The sequence below is a fragment of the Microtus oregoni genome, unplaced genomic scaffold (genome assembly GCF_018167655.1).
Source record: "Microtus oregoni isolate MIOR12 unplaced genomic scaffold, Mior012 000110F_ref0000174, whole genome shotgun sequence".
Taxonomy (NCBI): domain Eukaryota; kingdom Metazoa; phylum Chordata; class Mammalia; order Rodentia; family Cricetidae; genus Microtus; species Microtus oregoni.
Genome location: NW_024544728.1, coordinates 2,902,089 through 2,919,166, shown reverse-complemented (window position 1 = coordinate 2,919,166; position 17,078 = coordinate 2,902,089). Strand labels below are relative to the sequence as shown.

At 41.3% G+C, this 17,078-nt stretch overlaps 1 pseudogene; it reads right to left on the bottom strand.

The window, feature by feature from the left end:
• Positions 1-13,333: 13,333 nt before the first annotated feature.
• Positions 13,334-13,803, bottom strand: LOC121443647 (annotated as a pseudogene).
• Positions 13,804-17,078: the final 3,275 nt, after the last annotated feature.

Below are 17,078 nucleotides of genomic sequence, written 5' to 3'. Positions count from 1 at the left end.
ATTTAATCCTGTGAACGGTCTTATTAAGTACCATTTTACGGATGATGAAATGGAGGCTCAGTAACTTGCCCATATCCTCAAGAGAAAATAGCATATTGAATTTCATTTCTGCTGCCAGTACCTGTGGGCTCATCACTGAACAACAACAACAACAACAACAAAAAATCACTGTGTATTTAGTGTTTAAAAAAGAGATAAAATGGGTCAGAAATGAATCCCTTAGACAAATAATATTGATTATATGATATTGGTAGAGGACACAATTTGGAAGTCGAATTTTCAAGTTCGTACTTTATCGCTTCAGCATCTGTTAGCAGCCAAAAGAGGATTTGGGGCCTGTAAACAGACCTGTGATTATGATTCTGTTGATACACTCTGATAAGTCCCAATCTTTCTGAGCAGGAACATGGCACTGTGTAAGAGTTACAGAGAGAGTCTTTCTTGAGAGCTAGTGCTGTGTCTAGCTGTAAGCACTAGAGACTGCATATTGTACATTTTGTAGAGTGATAGAAAGATCGTCCCAGAAATGTAACTCCAGGTCAGCTTCCAAATTTCATGTTTGTTTCACTGGAAAATGAAGCTTTGTATAGTTGGCTGGATTATGAAATTTGATTTCACAAACTGAAGGTGAATGGTTTTCCCCAAAGGTCATAATGAAAGCTTTGTACCGTCCGTTATAGGTAAATTTCCCCAAAGAGTCAAAGTTCGTTTCCAGAGTTAACAGTTCATTAGTAAGATTTTTTTGGGGGGTAGTTTTATGGGTTTTAAGTGGTAGCCCAGGACTCAGAATGCATACTTGAGAGAGAGAGTTTCCTGAAATGCTTGTGAATCCCTGTTTCTGTTATCAGTGCCCAGTCACTTTGGGAATGTCTGTGTTAGGGTTTTTATTCCAGAAGAACAGTTTGGCCTCTAGGTCCAGATTTCCCACCTCCCTGTGCCAAGCAAAGGACCTTTGTTTGAGAGAATTTCTGGAGTTTGAACAGAAAAAATGATTATCTCAAAAAAAAAAATTGGCCACAGCAAAATAAACATTTATTCAAGGGTCAGAGAGTAGAACATGTGTGGGTGTCACTAAAGGATGGATTTAGCATTCATTGAAAACAACACTCTATTGAGACAGTCTAGACACATGAGAGCTACTACAGTGTGGTGAATACTGAGACACTGTAGTGTATTTGTTGGTGACTTTAGCTAAATAATTACAAAAAACAAAATTATATATTTATTTTTATAGAAAAGTATACAGGAGCTATTCACAGCTTTTTAATATGTTTCAAATGATGTGAAGGTAAGATTGAAGGTCTTTAGATAGCACTGGGTCAGTATATTTTATTTTAGATATTCTTTTTGTAGGCCTTTGACCTATGTATTGTTCTCTGTGGACTCCAGTTCTAGTGTTTGTCCTGAGAACTGAAACAGCAGTCTGTGTTCTGACTTCTTTGGAACCTCAGTTCTGTACTTAGACCTCAAGACTTATCTCAGTGGTTCTGTCCAAGGCTTCAGCCTAACTCTGGAAACAGTCTGCTTGGAAGGGCTGGTCTTTCACTCCTGAGATAACTCAAGAGTACTTTAGACGGTACACTATCTCTTCTTCCAGAAATGACTTGGAGTCAGGCCTTCCATTTAAGGCCTCATGAGGGCTAGCTAGACTTGTGGTTGTAGGGGGTGGTGGCTTCATTCTTTCCTCTTGGCTTTGCCTCTGAGAAAGCAGAAGTAAAGACATGGCTGTTGGTATGAAAGCATTTCCTTCAGAATGCTTTAAAAAAACAATGTCTCGGCAGGGAGTGATCGTCATGCCTGCCCTAGTTTACTGTAACCTGGATTTGTGCTGCCACTCAAAGAACATGTAACCTGGACTTTGACTAGGAGGGGCTATCTCAGTAATTGCCACCGTTGGGTGATACGATGGTAGAAATATTCAGAACCTGGGAGGAGTTCCCTGTGTCTTTCTGCTCTTATGATGAACATATTTGTTTATCTCATCAGTCACTCTCTCTAGGTACTGCCAACTGCAGGAAATGATCTGAGAGAGCCAGATATTGGGTTATGTTTAAGGTCATGGAGAAAAACAGTGGCAGCCTCCCAAAGAAAAGATGTGCTTCTGAATCTGGGATGGGTTGGGTCATTGGGTCACTGTTGACTACCTACCCACCAACCATTGTAAGAGGAGACAGAATTATAAGCCTGTCCCACCAGGAAAGAATGGGCCACAGAACCCTGATTTCTGTATCCTCTATGGCATTTAAAAAACCCCTGCTTCTTTTTCCAGACATTTAGAGGAGAGTGAAAAAAATTTCAAAGGGGAAAAATGCTTATTTGTTTAAAGGCTTGCTCAAGTAATCCACTTATGCCATTTACATTAGTTAAACAACCTTTCTGTGTAAACACCATTAATTATGTAGTATAAAAGTCAAATAAAAATGCTAAAAAATAAAAGTAATTGTAGCATAAATTAGTGCAGCCTGAGTGCCCATACATTATAGAGAAACTGTAGACTTTTACAGGAATGGCCGTGTGATTTTTTTTCTATTGTTTGAGCTATAGGATGGAACCAACAGAAATGACATTTCACAGATGGATACCAAAATTGTTAAAATTTAAACTCATACCGGCAGTGAAATTACAGTTTTCACAGGGGCCCTGACTCCAGCCTCTCTCTTTATCCATCTTTAAAAGATAGTGAGGTGAAATGGGGTTGGAGTGTCCTGTGGATCTTCCCAGAAGATCTGTGAGAACCAGACCATTGTCGTCGACTCCAGAATCAGTAGCCTCCAACCTCCTTCAGAGTGTAATGAGAGGAGATTGCTGGGCCTGTGCTGAAGGAAGTGAACTGATGTACTGCCAGCTAGCCGCAAAAGAAAAGGTCAGGGGCCCGCGCTCCTAAAAGATGAGGGTGTCGGAGACCCTTCAGTGACAGCGGCAGTGTAGCTCCGTGCCAGTCTTGGTTAACTGATGGCTTACAGTTCCTCAAGACAGGTTAGACATTTTCGTCATCCCATTTTACAGACGAGGAAATGGAAGCTTCAGGAAGATCACAAATGAAACAGGAATTGGAAAACTGTGCTTCCCACTGTATTTTTCTACTATCTCATCCATGGGTTTAAATGTGAATAAAAAAGAACTATGGCTTTATCTCAAAAGACTCTTTTGTGCTATGCAGGATCTTTTAAGAATATCTGAGCACATTTCCATTATCCCTCAGGGAAGGTTTTGTTTTACCTCAGGAGGCAGGAAATGGTTTTGAGATAGGAAAGGTTTTTCATTTTTTATGGATTAAGCCTGTCTTCTATTATAATTACTAAAGCTGAATCATGAAAGAGCATAGAGTCCTCACAGCATGAAGAGGAGGGCACAAGGCTTCTCCCTGGCTTCCTGGTGTATATGCACCATTCAGGAGGCCTGTTCAGATAGACAGGGCAGCTAGTTACCAGGAAGAACTGCTCTCTAAACACACTCTAACATGCTATTCACAAACATGCCAACAACTTACTGCCTAGAAGAATTTTGAGATACAGTTTTTCCAAATTTTGAGAATTTGGCCTTCCTCCAGAGAAATATAATAAAATAATTAGTCATACCATCTGCTATGTATGTGCAGCCTAAACTAAAGGGAAATTGTCTTGATTCAGAATAATGCTTCTTGTGCCAGCAGTGAGCACTGAAACCCAGCTACTAAGAATATGCATGCCTCCTGCAGTGGAACTCACAATCCATAGGGAGATCAGTGTGAACCAGATGGCCAAGTTAATAAATATTTACCACTGGGCTTGGTGGAACACCCTAGTGATCTCAGCACTTAGGAGGCTGAGGCAGGAGGATGAAGAGGTAGAAGCCAGCCTGAACCACAAAGCAAGACCCTATCTCAAAATAAAACAAAACAAAATAATATTTGTTGTAAATATCCCTTTCTTCGATGAGGGTAATGTTTGTAACTTACTAGAAAAAGTGGACATGATATATACTATCTATATGCATGCTTTATTTTTTACTTAAAACCCATAACCATCCACTTGCTAAATTTGATCAGGCTAAGATGCCTTGTCTGAGAACTGGTCTAGTAACTGAAGTGTTACTTCGTCTTTCTCGTCTAAAGCCCACTCAAAATTATACATTCTACGTACAGTTTTCAGTTTCATCTACTTTAAAGTGGAAGGTGTGAAGACACCAGTGAAGAACATTTCATTCAGGGAAATTTTATTCTCCTCTCAATCTTTTACACTTCTTCTTTCACTCACGACTAATTTAAGAACAATCCCCCACCCACGACCCAGACTTTGTGTGTCTTTCCAAAGCATTTAACTTAGCTTTCATGGAAGCAACTCTCTTTTTATGCTCATATTTGAACAGTTTATGTGATACTTAATTAAACTATGTAATTATAGTCATCAAGTACAACTGTCATAAACAGGTTTGAGAACAAAAACAAGCCACTCTGAGTAAGCGTGGAGCTCAGCTGGTGGGAGTAGAAGCGGTGAGGACACCAGGCGGGCAGGAGTCACAAGCATCTGTCTCACTCTGGACAGTCAGTCAAAACATCTGACAAAGGGATTTGAAAACATCAGTTAAGTCCCAGAGGAGCTCAATTAAAAGTGCTTCTGTTGAAATTAAAAACTAATAAATATTTCAAGGAAAAGCAGTGGGTGCTATAAAGGTCTATACGGGGGAGCTGTGCTCTTGCCTTGGGAAGCCAGGAAAGGCCTCCGAGGACTTCACGCTTGAGCTGGGATGGAAACCCATTCGAATTATCTCAGGGAGGGGCTGAGGCAGGAGTTCTGAGGGAGAGGACAGCAGTGTAGTGGCAGCTGTAGGAGGACCGAGGGACTATGTGTCGAAAAGGAGGAACTGAATGAAGCTCATTGTGTAAAGAGGGGCTGGTACAGGGCAAGGCGGTGGGAAGACTGAGACCACTTCATGACAGCTCTAAGTAAGGCAAGTGCTTCTCAACCTTCCTAACGCTGCGACCCTCTGATCCAGTTCCTCGTGGTGACCCTCAACCATGAAATTCTTTTCAGTGCTACCTCATAGCTGTAATTTTTGCTACTGTTGTGAACTGTAGTGTTTTTCAATGCTCCTAAACAGTCCCTGGGAAAGAGTGGTTTGATCACCAAAGGGGTCGCGACCCACCGGTTGAGAACTGCTGACTTAGGGCTTTGACAAGCATGGTTGTCTTTATCCTCTCCACAGTGAGAAGTTTCCAGTGCAGGTGAAGCAAAGGTCTACTTGTTTTATAAAGAGCAACATTTACAGCGTCTAGACCTTCAAGTCTAATTTGGGAACTTTGATTTCTTTTTTTTTCCCCAATGTAAATACATCATAGTGATAACTTTGTTAAAGAAAAAAAAAAAACCCTTACCCTCTGGCTCCAGGATTCCTCTTAGGGAGGGAGCTGTGCTTATTGAGGAAATTGCATTCACCAGCAGCTTGTGGGTCAAAGATGAGTGTCTCTGGGTAAATGTCAAGACGACAAAAGGGATGCTCAATATCTCTGCTGAGAAAATAAGGCAGAGGGAGAGACAATTTATTTTCTAGAGCTTCCCTAATCAAGTGCCACAATGTGGGTAGCTTTAAACAGTAGATATTTATAAGTTTTCTCATTCTGGAGGCTAGACGTTGGAAATCAAAGGGCCAGCAGGACCATGTGCCCTCTCTGAGGCTCTTTCTGTTGGCTGAAGTGCTGGTGGCCAGCAATCCCGCCATTCCTGGTTGGCAGCTCTGCCTCTGCTGCCGCGTGGCGTTCTCCCTGTGCCTTGACATCTCTTTCTTCTAAAAAATATTGTTATATTGGATTAGCATCTGCGTTAATACCTTTTCCTTAAGCTGCTTAAGTTTGTAAATACTCTCTTTTACATTTTTAAGTATTGGGAGAAAACCTATAACAGACTTGAAGGAAAAGAGTTGGAAAGAATCAGAAAAACTGTGTGATTCTAGGTAGCAGGGGTGGCTATAACAAGGAGTTGCTGGCGGTGGGGTGGATGAAAGGACTAATAAGGGGTTTTAAACTACTTTCAGAGTAAGATACAAAAATGTGCCTTTACCGTACTCATTTACTGCCAGCTATAGATGTGTTAATAATGTGTTGACAGGGGAGATGAGAAAGCAAGTGACAAGAAAAGCCACAGAGAAGTTCTTGGTCCCCATATTGCTGTCTCTGACATGAAGGGTGTAATCATAGAGCATCTCTAGAAAGCAACTCAGTACAGACAGGAAATTGGGGGGGGGAAAGACCATCGAATATGCGTGTGGTGGTTTGAAAGAAAAATGGACCCCAAAGAGAGTGGTACTATTAGGAGGTGTGGCCTTATTGAAGTAGGTGTGCCCTTGTTGGAGGAAGTGTGTCACTGGTGGTGGAGGGCTTTGAGGTCGCTTATGCTCAAGATACTGCCCATTGTCACAGTCTACTTCCTGTTGCCTTCTGATCAAGATGTAGCCAGTGCCATGTCTGCCTGCATACCGTCATGCTCCCCACTATGATGATAACGGACTGAACCTCTGAAACTGTAAGCAAGCTACCCCCAATTAAGTGTTTTCCTTTATAAGAGTTGCTGTGGTAATGGTATCTCTTCACAGAAATAGAAACCCTAATTAAGGCATCTGTATTACCCATCTGTACCTTCAGATAGTCAGATATATATTTTGGCTTCTGCAGTCTCTGGTCTGGGGTTTTGGCAACTTTCTTTGGTTGGACTTGGTCTATAATGTACAATATAATTATGGAAAACTTTTCTGTTGCTTGGTACTGTTAGCCTCTTTAGGGTGAAGTGCAGGATTTTAGCTATATTAGGAACATTTGTGACCTACTTTTAAACAAAACAAAAGCTTTTGTATTCTGCTTCTCCTGCCCTGATATTTTCTATATATAAAAACTGCGAGGAGATTACAGCTGGGATGGAGAGAGAATGGTCTGTGAAGTTCTGTGTCCATTCTTGCCACTGTCTCCTCTCACTTCACAGCAAACCTTTGTGTTTTGTTTCTGGGGTGGAAACTGAGGCACTAAAGTTCTTCTACTCCCTTCACTCAGGTGGGTCCCCAGCTCTCAAAGAAGGGAGCAATTTCCCATAGCGAGTCCAGATGCTTGTACTCAGCGTTATTGCTATTAGCCATCAAGTCTGAATTGCACAAAATTAAATCCATCCTTGAGGCCTGAAGGGAAGACAGTCTTAATAATGGTGTAATGTCCTCAGAGTGAAATAGCCTGGAGTGGGTGGGGGGAGGAGCCATCATCTCTTGAATACAACCCAACACTAGAGCGTTTCTGCTCCTTTCTGTGGCTCATTTGCTCTGGTATTTAACACAAATGTGATTTTAAAGCTCCTAACAACCTCCTTAAAGCCCAAGTAACTGGCAAATGGTTAAAGCAATTAATAAATCAGCTTTTAAAATTCCTGTATGCAGCTCAAGGAAAATGACAACATATTCAATGAGCAACAGCGTAGTGATTAATACACCATGCTTCCGTAGGATCTTTCACCCCTATCTTATAGGTACTTCATGAGCACTGAGTTTGCTCAAGAAAAGTGAGCAGAAACAAAACAAAAACAAACTCAAAACAGCAGCTATCAAGAGATTGAGAGACTGTGAACTAATATGAGACCATGTTTGGATATTTAGGCAAGAGACCCCTTGGGTGTTCCTCCACTTGGTGATTCTTTAATGCATTGCCCATTGGAATGTTTAGACAATGCTCTTCCCTAACTTAGCCATCATAGGGATCACACCTAGGCTAATCTTACTGTCTGGTTGTGGAGGAGAGGGACAGCTATTTTGATGAAGCTTGTGTTCCTTTCCATCCTTTGAAAACTAATGGGTCTCGTCCTTAGAAGAAATCCTTTCTGGGTACCACCTGCAGTCTCGAAAGTTATTCTAGACAAGGCACTGGTGTTGAAGCCGACGGTCCTGAAAGAATGCTTCTGAGACCCCCTTTGGTTCAGTTCTATATCATGGGCCAGGCTCCATAGTTCTGTTTCTGGTTCTTACACACACACACACACACACACACACACACACACACACACAAGTTCATTTATTTTTATCTTATTTTTATGTATTTGTCTGCACAAATGTATGTATACCACATGTGTACTTGCTGCCTGTAGAGGTGGAAGAGGGTGTTGGAGTTTACAGGTGACTGTGAGCCACTGTGTGGGTGCTGGGAACTGAACCCAGTTCCTTTTCGAGAACATCTAGCGATCTTAACAGCTGCCTTCTCTCTTCGGCAACCTGAATATGGCTCTTTATTCTAGTTTCTGTTCCACCCTTAGTTCTTTCAGTAACCTTAGAAAGGAGTTATCCAGTCCGTGTGAAAAGTGTCAGACTTCCCTGACAACCTTGCTGGGTTCATATTTCAAGCCAAAGACCATCTTCTCATATTTTTATCCAAAGTCTTGAAAGCTACCACACATCAAAAAGATTAAAATGAGAAAAAAATTCTCATCTTGAACTGGTCACACCGCTGTCCGTTGGTGCTCATTACCCCACAGACATGAGCGTTCTTGAGGCTTAAACATCTTTTTTTATTTTTTATTTTTATTAACAAGTCAAATTGGCCAGGATTCAGAAAGAAAAAAAAAGTCATATGACATAAATTTTAAAAGGTTCTTTATAAACTCAAGAGTGGCAACGACTTTCAGGGAAAAAGCAGGAAGGATGAATGATAACAATAAGCTGGCAGATTATGAATGGTACACAGAGATTAGGGGTCAGTTATTCTCATTAGTCAAAGAGACAAGAGAGGAGGAATTGGCTAAAGCTTGGTGGACAAAAAGAAATGTAAGAAACAATTTATCATAACCACAGAGAAACTTTGGCATCGCTCTTCTGTACTGTTGGTGATAATTTAATCATGGTATGGTCATTTTCTTATTTTGTGACTTCATTAGTTAAGGAGCCTCCCTGCCATTTCTCTCTCTTCCTGAGCATGTATGTATGTGTGCATGTGTGTATTTTCATTTGTACGTGCCTGTGTGTGCCTTTGTGTGTGTGTATGCCTGTGTATATGAATAAAGAAGAGGAGACAATAGTAGAGGCATGTTGTTGTTACCGGCTCTAAGAAAAGCTCTAAACCTAGAGTTACTCTTTCTGCTGCAGCTTGTCTGCTGTGGTGACATGGATGGTCACGTTGAAGATCCCTACTTCCAGGTTTTTATTTTATTTTTTGTCATTACATTCCTAGTTCCAGGTTATTTGTAGTTTCACGTTATAGCATTTTCCCCTTTTCGATCACTGTTGACTCTAACACAGGCCTATGAGGGCAAGATCTAACCCAGTGGAATAGTTCATGTTTGCTCGAACTAATCCTATATTATCTTTCACAGGTTGTCGATTCTATATTGTCTCTTATAGCTTACATGAATTCATCTTTCCTCCTTGGTAGGGGAAGAGGGGGTTTCAAGTTGCTTTGTCATCTGATATCTATGCTCCTGCAGATAATTTACAGGCCACACAGTTGCTACCTTCTGTGTTTTGCATCTCAGTGGCAGTGTGACCTTCAGCAGCAGCTGAGCCTCTAAGTAGGGCAGAGGAGGCCGTTATAGAAAAGAAACAACACGTGGCTTCCCAAACGGCATGAAACCTGTCTATTGTGACTAGATGAATTACATATTCATGAACATTGAGAAATGAAGACCGTTTCCCTTGCCAAGCACTCAACCTTGGCTGAGCACAGCGCCTGGCAAACAAGGCAAAGCTCTGGCATTCTCATCTGTTTACCTGGCCGGTCAGCATGTGCTGCATGATTAGCGACTTCTGCAACATGTTGTGGGAGGAAAGCTGGGTAGGGACATGCGTTTCCAAAGACAACTGAATTCCATCGTTATTGTAATTTTATTTGATATCAGCGAGTGTTTATCGACTAGTCACTGCTCTCAAATTATCCTAACAAAACTGTAGAACTGTATTATTGGGGAAGGAATTTACTGGTTACAAAGAAAGTCTCTACACAAATACCATGAAGGTCTTCCTTCAGCCCATTAAGTAGACTGTTTAGTTGTTGCGTGTTACAAGTACTTAGCAAGATGATGAATTTTGGTGATTCTATTTCTTGTTAATTCCTGTTAGCAGAGAATTATGGAAACCCTCCCTAGTCTACCAATGGGAAAACTGAAGCCAGGGATGTTAAGTGACCTCCCTGGGGACATTATCAGTGGGAGAGCTAGGGATGTTAAGTGACCTCCCTGGGGACATTATTAGTGGGAGAGCTAGGGCGAACACTGCTCTTAACTCTTAGTTCATATTTATTCCATCAGAACGCCACACTCATGTGACTTTAATGTTAGTTTTACAATGTCAAGACTAATGATGGCCCAAAATAATTGAACTTTTAAAATGGGGTATTGGGTTCTGTTCAAGATCATCAGAGCTCCCTATTCCCCGTCTTTAGCTTATCCCCCTTCTCTATCAAATCCTCTCCATCTTATTGTCTTCTGTTGATCAAGTGAGTATAATGGCTCCTTACAACCATAACTCTTACAGCTCTTCCCATGTTCCTCTACTGTAGATGTTGGAAAGAGGCTCCTTTGTAGCTAGGTTTCTGGATGTGACTTTGGGCTCTTCTAAGCGCTGTGTTCTCACAAGACAAATTCAGACCCGAAATAAATAGTGAGACCAAGGATAATCTGTTAGCCTTTATTCCCACTTTCCACTCCTAAAGGAGAAAGTAATGTTACAACCCATGGAGCGTTGTAAACAAAATGTGTTCCCAGGGACCACTGGGTGCACTGGCAAACATCTTGATTCCCAGGCCTCCTGAAGATGCCATAGAAGGCAGCTGCCATTGCGGTTGCTGTTCTTAAGTATTGTTTGAGGACTCACTTCTTCAGAGTCCTAACAGAGGCTGCTGCTTCTGCTCTTAGATTTCATTAGCATTTAATTCACTAAATCCCTTTCTATTGAAATTTGCTGGCTTTCTCAGAGCTGTTACATGGTCATGACTGATCACCTGTCAGCCCACAACACCCTGAGTTGTCAGTCTGTGATCTAACATATACTTGTTATAGACTAACCCTAGTCTCCCACACCCAGCCTACAGGGTTATTTGTCTTAGTCCTGCTGTAGCTCGGATTATGCCTAGCATAAGCAATTCATTGTTTTCTTTTGAAAAAGTGAATGAATGACTAAATGTCTAGGTACAAACATTCTGTGATGCTTATTTCAGGTGAGAACGAAAAACTTGGTAAAAAGTAATTGCAATTCATATATATACATATATATATGCTATTAGCATATTTTATATAACAAAATGTGGAATGGCACCTACTTTTAGTCTGATATTAATCATTACTTCTTACTTAAACAGTCAAATGGGATTTGCTGCTTGGCAGTTAAATATTTTGCTGTCCCTGGAAGACTAGAAATGTGCGTTGATGAATGTGAGCCTCTTTTCTCGGCTCTGCCTCTTACTCATTTTGTTTCTTCCTGAGCAAATTTTGAACAGGTGCTACTAGATGCCTCATTAACTGCACAGAGCCGTGGAAACCATGGGTAAGATGATTCCTTTCCAGAAAGTAAGCCTTGCATTTTTTAAACACTGCACTGGATCAAAGGCATTGTGATTCATCTGGTGTTGCCACTGGCGACAGATACTGGCTTCAGATGCCAAGAGCTTTTGAATTGATGTTATGTCTTACCATTTTTTCTGATCCCACTTTCTTGTCATTATTCAGTATGCTCTATGTCATTTATCTGTATGTTTATATGTTCAATTATCCCATTAATATTCATTAAGTACCTACAGGTTGCATTGTAAACACACACACACACACACACACACACACTTCTTTTAAGGGCTCATTTGCAACTCATTTAATTCTTTTTTTATTTTGAGGATGGGTCTCAGTTATAGATCAGGCTAGTGCTGAGGTCACTGGGTACCCGAGGCTGGTCTCAAGCTTTTGTGATCCTCCTAAGCTCTCCCCAGTCTCTTAGTAGGGAACTACTAAGTATGAGCCACCACGCCCAGCTCATTCATATGTTATCACTAAAACTTCCTGAGCTCTCGAGGTTAGTCACTAACATTCTCATCTTATTAGGGGGATTTGAGAGCATAGAAAGGGGTCTCCTGAAGGTCATATAGCAGAGTTGGACCTTCACTGATATCAACTGATGTGTAACCTTATTTTCGGTGTTTGTTCGCATACCCTGTTTTCTACGGGAACACTAAGATGGAGACAATAAACAGATATCGTGTCATTAGGACTGTGTACCAGTGTATTACATCCATGTTGACAGCAGAAGGTGTGTCTTGAAGAGAGTTAGAAAAATCCTTCAACTTGATTATGAAAGATATTTCTGCATAAAACACCCACACAGAACACAGGCAAACCTAATCTGGTGATGAGCATTCTCTTTGGAATTAACAAAGTCACTGCAGCAATCAGGAGAGGTCACACACCTACAGCTCTCTGACTTGACCAGATGGCATTTATGGGACAACACATCTAAGCAGGAGCAGCCAGGAGAAGGGGATGAGAATGGGACAAACTCTCTAGAAACCCAAGCAAATGGGCATCGACTTAAGGGTTTAAAGAGGATAGAGGTTGTCTTAGTTAGGGCCACTATTGCTGGGATCTAATGGCAACTTGGAGAGGAAAGTCTTATTTGGCTTACATATCCTGAATCACAATCCACGGAGGGAAGACAAGGCAGGAAGTCAACCTGGGTGGGAACCTGAAGGGAAGAGCTGATACAGAGACCATGGAGGGGTGGTACTTACTGACTTGCTCTCCCTGTCTTGCTCTCCCTGCTTTCTTATAGAACCAGCCTAGGGATATTCTCACCCACAATGGGCTGGGTCCTTCCCTTTCAACTACCAATTAAGAAAATGCCTTAAAGGCTTGCCTGCCTATAGTCTGACCTTCTGGAGGCATTTTTCAATTGAGGTTCCCTCCTCTCAGATGACCTTAACCTGTCAAGCTGACCTATAACTATCGAGGACAGGGAGATGATGGGAGATAGGATAGTGGTGCCTTGTTTTCTTTGTGATACCAGAGAGTAAAATAACCCAGTAGTAGATAGAACTACAGGGAAGGAGAGCATGCTTTCTGACAGTTCCAGCTGTCTAAAAACGGAGTGGGATTGCACTGGAAGGTCACTAGCTCTTTGTCATTAGAGATACTTAAAAAAGATGGCCACATATCAGAAGTATGATTCTGGAGCCACCCACGTGGGGAGTGTAGATAGCTATCAAGTTGTCCAGCTAGCACATGTTGTGTGGAGCAGCAGCCTGCACTCAAGAAATCTGATATAGAATCCAGAGAAGCTTTTTTTTCAGTAAACTGCTGGACCAGAGCAGCAGGCTCCATAGTGGAAGGAAGAAAAGAAATGTCGTCTCTTGTGTACTTCACTGAGGTGGCTGACCATGGCCACAACCAAAGCTGACTCTAAACTGGAATTCAATTGGTGAGCCAGCCCCAGCCTTAGCACCAGAAGGCACAGCTTTCTATAGGTGTTTGCCTCCCCTTTTGTTAATCTTGCAGGTCACTCTGGACCATTGGGCTGAGGCCTGCCAGTTTCAGGACAGCTTCTGTGCATGGTGGCAGGCACCATCTCCAGGGGTAGGTAGCGGTCATCTCAGAGATACTCATGTCCTTGTTCATCATGTACCAATAGATATGTCTCCAGGCAAATGGCTCCTTCACGTATAGTCTCAAGACTTCAAGACTGCATGGCCTTCATTATATGAAGGTTGGGCCTATTCTTGTCTGCCCGCTCAGGGTATTTGGACATATGGACATCTTTCTTAGCAACCATCATTCCTTCCTTAAAAAGAAGTTCGTAGATGGCAATCTGGTTCTTCTTAGGCATCAACATCACCGAGGCCGCAGGGTTCAGGGCACAGGCTAGAAAGGGACATTTATGATGATTTTAATGCAGGGATAACGGTTTCATCTTTTGCTGTGTCACAAGAGGGTTGTGGATCATACCGGGATAAGTTAAAGCAGTCAAAGTTGTATAACAGTTTGTTTGACAAATAGCATGTAAATTATGCTATTTTCATATGTGACAATTGGCTGTTGGTAGTAGGCATATTAAAAATTTTAAAAACAAAGACTTACCTTCAATAGATTCCATTTTCATATGGGAGCCAGGCAGATTCTACTTTACATGACTTCAGTCATTGCTGTTATAGGGCTTACAAAAGCAGAAGCAGAGAATTAACTCCATGGATATATGAGAAAATAGAATCCGAGAAGAGAAAATGGGGGAGGACAAGAAGGGTAGGCTTTAAATGAAGTCTTTTAATTAGTCAATTAAACTGCCATTGCTTTTTAAAGAGGAGAAATCGGAAAAATAAAACAAATTTTGTGCTACAGAGAAAGTATTTTGATCATAATGGCCAAAAAATGTTTCCATCATTAATGTTATTTTCGTTGCCAAGGTTAAGTACAGTCTTAAAATCATGGTGTTGTAAACTTACAAAATGTAGTAATCAATTTTCAAGACTGTTTTTTAAAAGTAGTTTCAGTATATTTCAAAGGAATCAACTATTAAATAAGCAAAATGCGGTGAGTTCTAATTTGTGGGGGACAAAACAAGTGGTAGGAAAGGAAAAAAAACCGACACAGTTCCAGAATTGGGGGGTGGCAGGATCTGGATGTTCCGTGATGTGTGAAGGCAGCCAACAATTCTCTGTTTCTCTTGTATTTGGATGGATGTATTTTTGTGAAGCTTCCTTCTCAGCAATGACAGCCGTGAAAGCTGCACTTGACTTTCAAATCCCTGTATACCCAAAATACCAAGCCAAGATTAAAAAGAATATGAAAGAGCCTATTGCATTCTTCTTAGTCCAGAGGTGTTATCAGTGGCAGCACCCTTGTAGTGAGAGCAAATCTTCTTTGTTCCTAATAGCACAATCAAGCAAAAAATATCTTAAAACATTTTCCTCTTTGTCCTCTGTACACTTTTCTCTTTTGAATGCCTTATAATGATCGTGATGTATCAGTTCAGTAGTGTATGTATATAGCTTGCAAGGGATCATATAAAATCAACGGAGTAGTTTTAAAAATACTTTACTAAGATTGGGGTTTGCTCCGATCTTAGATGGGAATTTGGTCAGATGTATTTGGAGATTATCAGATTCGGAGTTTTCAGGATTCCATTTGTGGCTTTTAGTCTTTGATTTATAGGAAAATAATCTGTCTAGTAAGTGAGAAAATACAGATGTTAGGAAAAACATTCTATCAAATGCAAGGAACATCCCATTATCCAGCTCATTTCCCATGATCACACTAAGTGTGCATGCATGTGCACACGTGTGCACACACAGACATGCACAAACCTCTCAAAACAACATCGCTAAAGATCCACACTTTTAAGTGAGCCGCTTTGATTTAAAACTTGCAGACATCTAATGCCCTGTTGATGCTCAATAAATAACAAATTGTGATATTAATAATTAAGAATTGATGGTACTGCTCCTGTGAAATGATTTTCAGAAAAATTATTCCCCCCTCAGTCATAAAGAAAAACGAGAGGAAGAGACAGAGCAATAGCTTTTAAAGGACGTTAGCTGGAGCTACTTTGTGTGTGTAGGGTGTTTTCCCCTCTTCCTCTCTGGCAAATTTGATGATCACTGAGCAAGACAAGACCTCCACCCAGTCAAGGCAGCTCCCTCCCCCAATTCTTTGTCTTCATATCTTTAGGTGGGAATGTCTAGATTGTTGAATTATGTGAGTTTAAAGTACTTGACAAACATTAATTAATTGAGCGCTCTTCTTTGTTTGAAGAGTTCGGCCTAATTGTGGACATCTGTCTCCTGTCATCTGCCCTTCTTTTCTGATTGTTATTATCTGAAACATGTAGTACCTAATTTGCTTGTAGGGACGTTAGTAGTCTTTTTGAAATAGGTGGGAATCGAGAAAAAAGATACACACTGTTTACCTTAATATGAAACAACATAATTATAAGAGATTTATGTTTATGTTCATGTATGTTGCACTCCAGCCACGCACATTTATGCCCTCCTTTCTGGTTGTGACCATGCTCTTTTTTTTTAAAGTCATAGATTTTGACAATTTTAACCAGCCATACTGAACCAGATTCTATTTCTGCTGAGCTAGGGGGATTGTTGAGATTGGCTTTTTAATAGCAGAAACTCAGAAAAATTCTCCAGAAAAGTGAATTAATCTTCCTGCAAAAAACAAGTGTAATTGATCACCAGAGAAAACTGGCCATGCATGTCAACAGAGTCAAGGGAATTGACCGAGTGTTTATTGATTCATTACTCACTATGGACCCCTCCTCCTACTCCCCTCACCACCAAAAAAGAAGCTAGGTAGCTGTGGGGACAGCAGCCATACCTGACACCGGCATGTGGGCCTGGAGACCAGATGGATTACAAACTGTTAGAGATGGTTTGGGATAGGCTAGGCACACTGTTAATTAGGAGCTCTTCTTTGAACAATGTCTTAAATAATTAGCCAGGGCAGGTATATGCCTGCGCAGGGGCGGGGTGTGGAGTTTTCAGTTGCATAGAGAGATTTTTTTTTCCGTTATAAATCAAGAGTTTATTTCTTTATTCTTTTTTTTAAAATTTATTTATTTATTAAGGATTTCTGCCTCCTCCCTGCCACGGCCTCCCATTTCCCTCCCCCTCCCCCATCAAGTCCCTCTCCCTCATCAGCTCGAAGAGCAATCAGGGTTCCCTGACCTGACCTATGGGATAAAACCGGACTTGCTAAACATAGCAGACAATGAGGACTACTGAGAACTCAAGAACAATGGCAATGGGTTTTTATTTTATTTTATTTTTTTTTTATTGAGAAAAGGAAAAAAAAAGTTTCCCCCTCCTCCCAGCCTCCCATTTCCCTCCCCCTCCTCCCACCCTTCTCCCCCTCCCTCCCTCCTCTCCCCCTCCCTCTCCAGTCCAAAGAGCAGTCAGGGTTCCCTGCCCTGTGGAAAGTCCAAGGTCCTCCCCTCTCCGTCCATGTCTAGGAAGGTGAACATCCAAACTGGCTAGGCTCCCACAAAGCCAGAACATGAAGTAGGATCAAAACCCCGTGGCATTTTCCTTGACTTCTCATCATCCCTCATTGTTCGCCATGTTCAGAGAGTCCGGTTTTATCCCATGCTTTTTCAGTCATAGT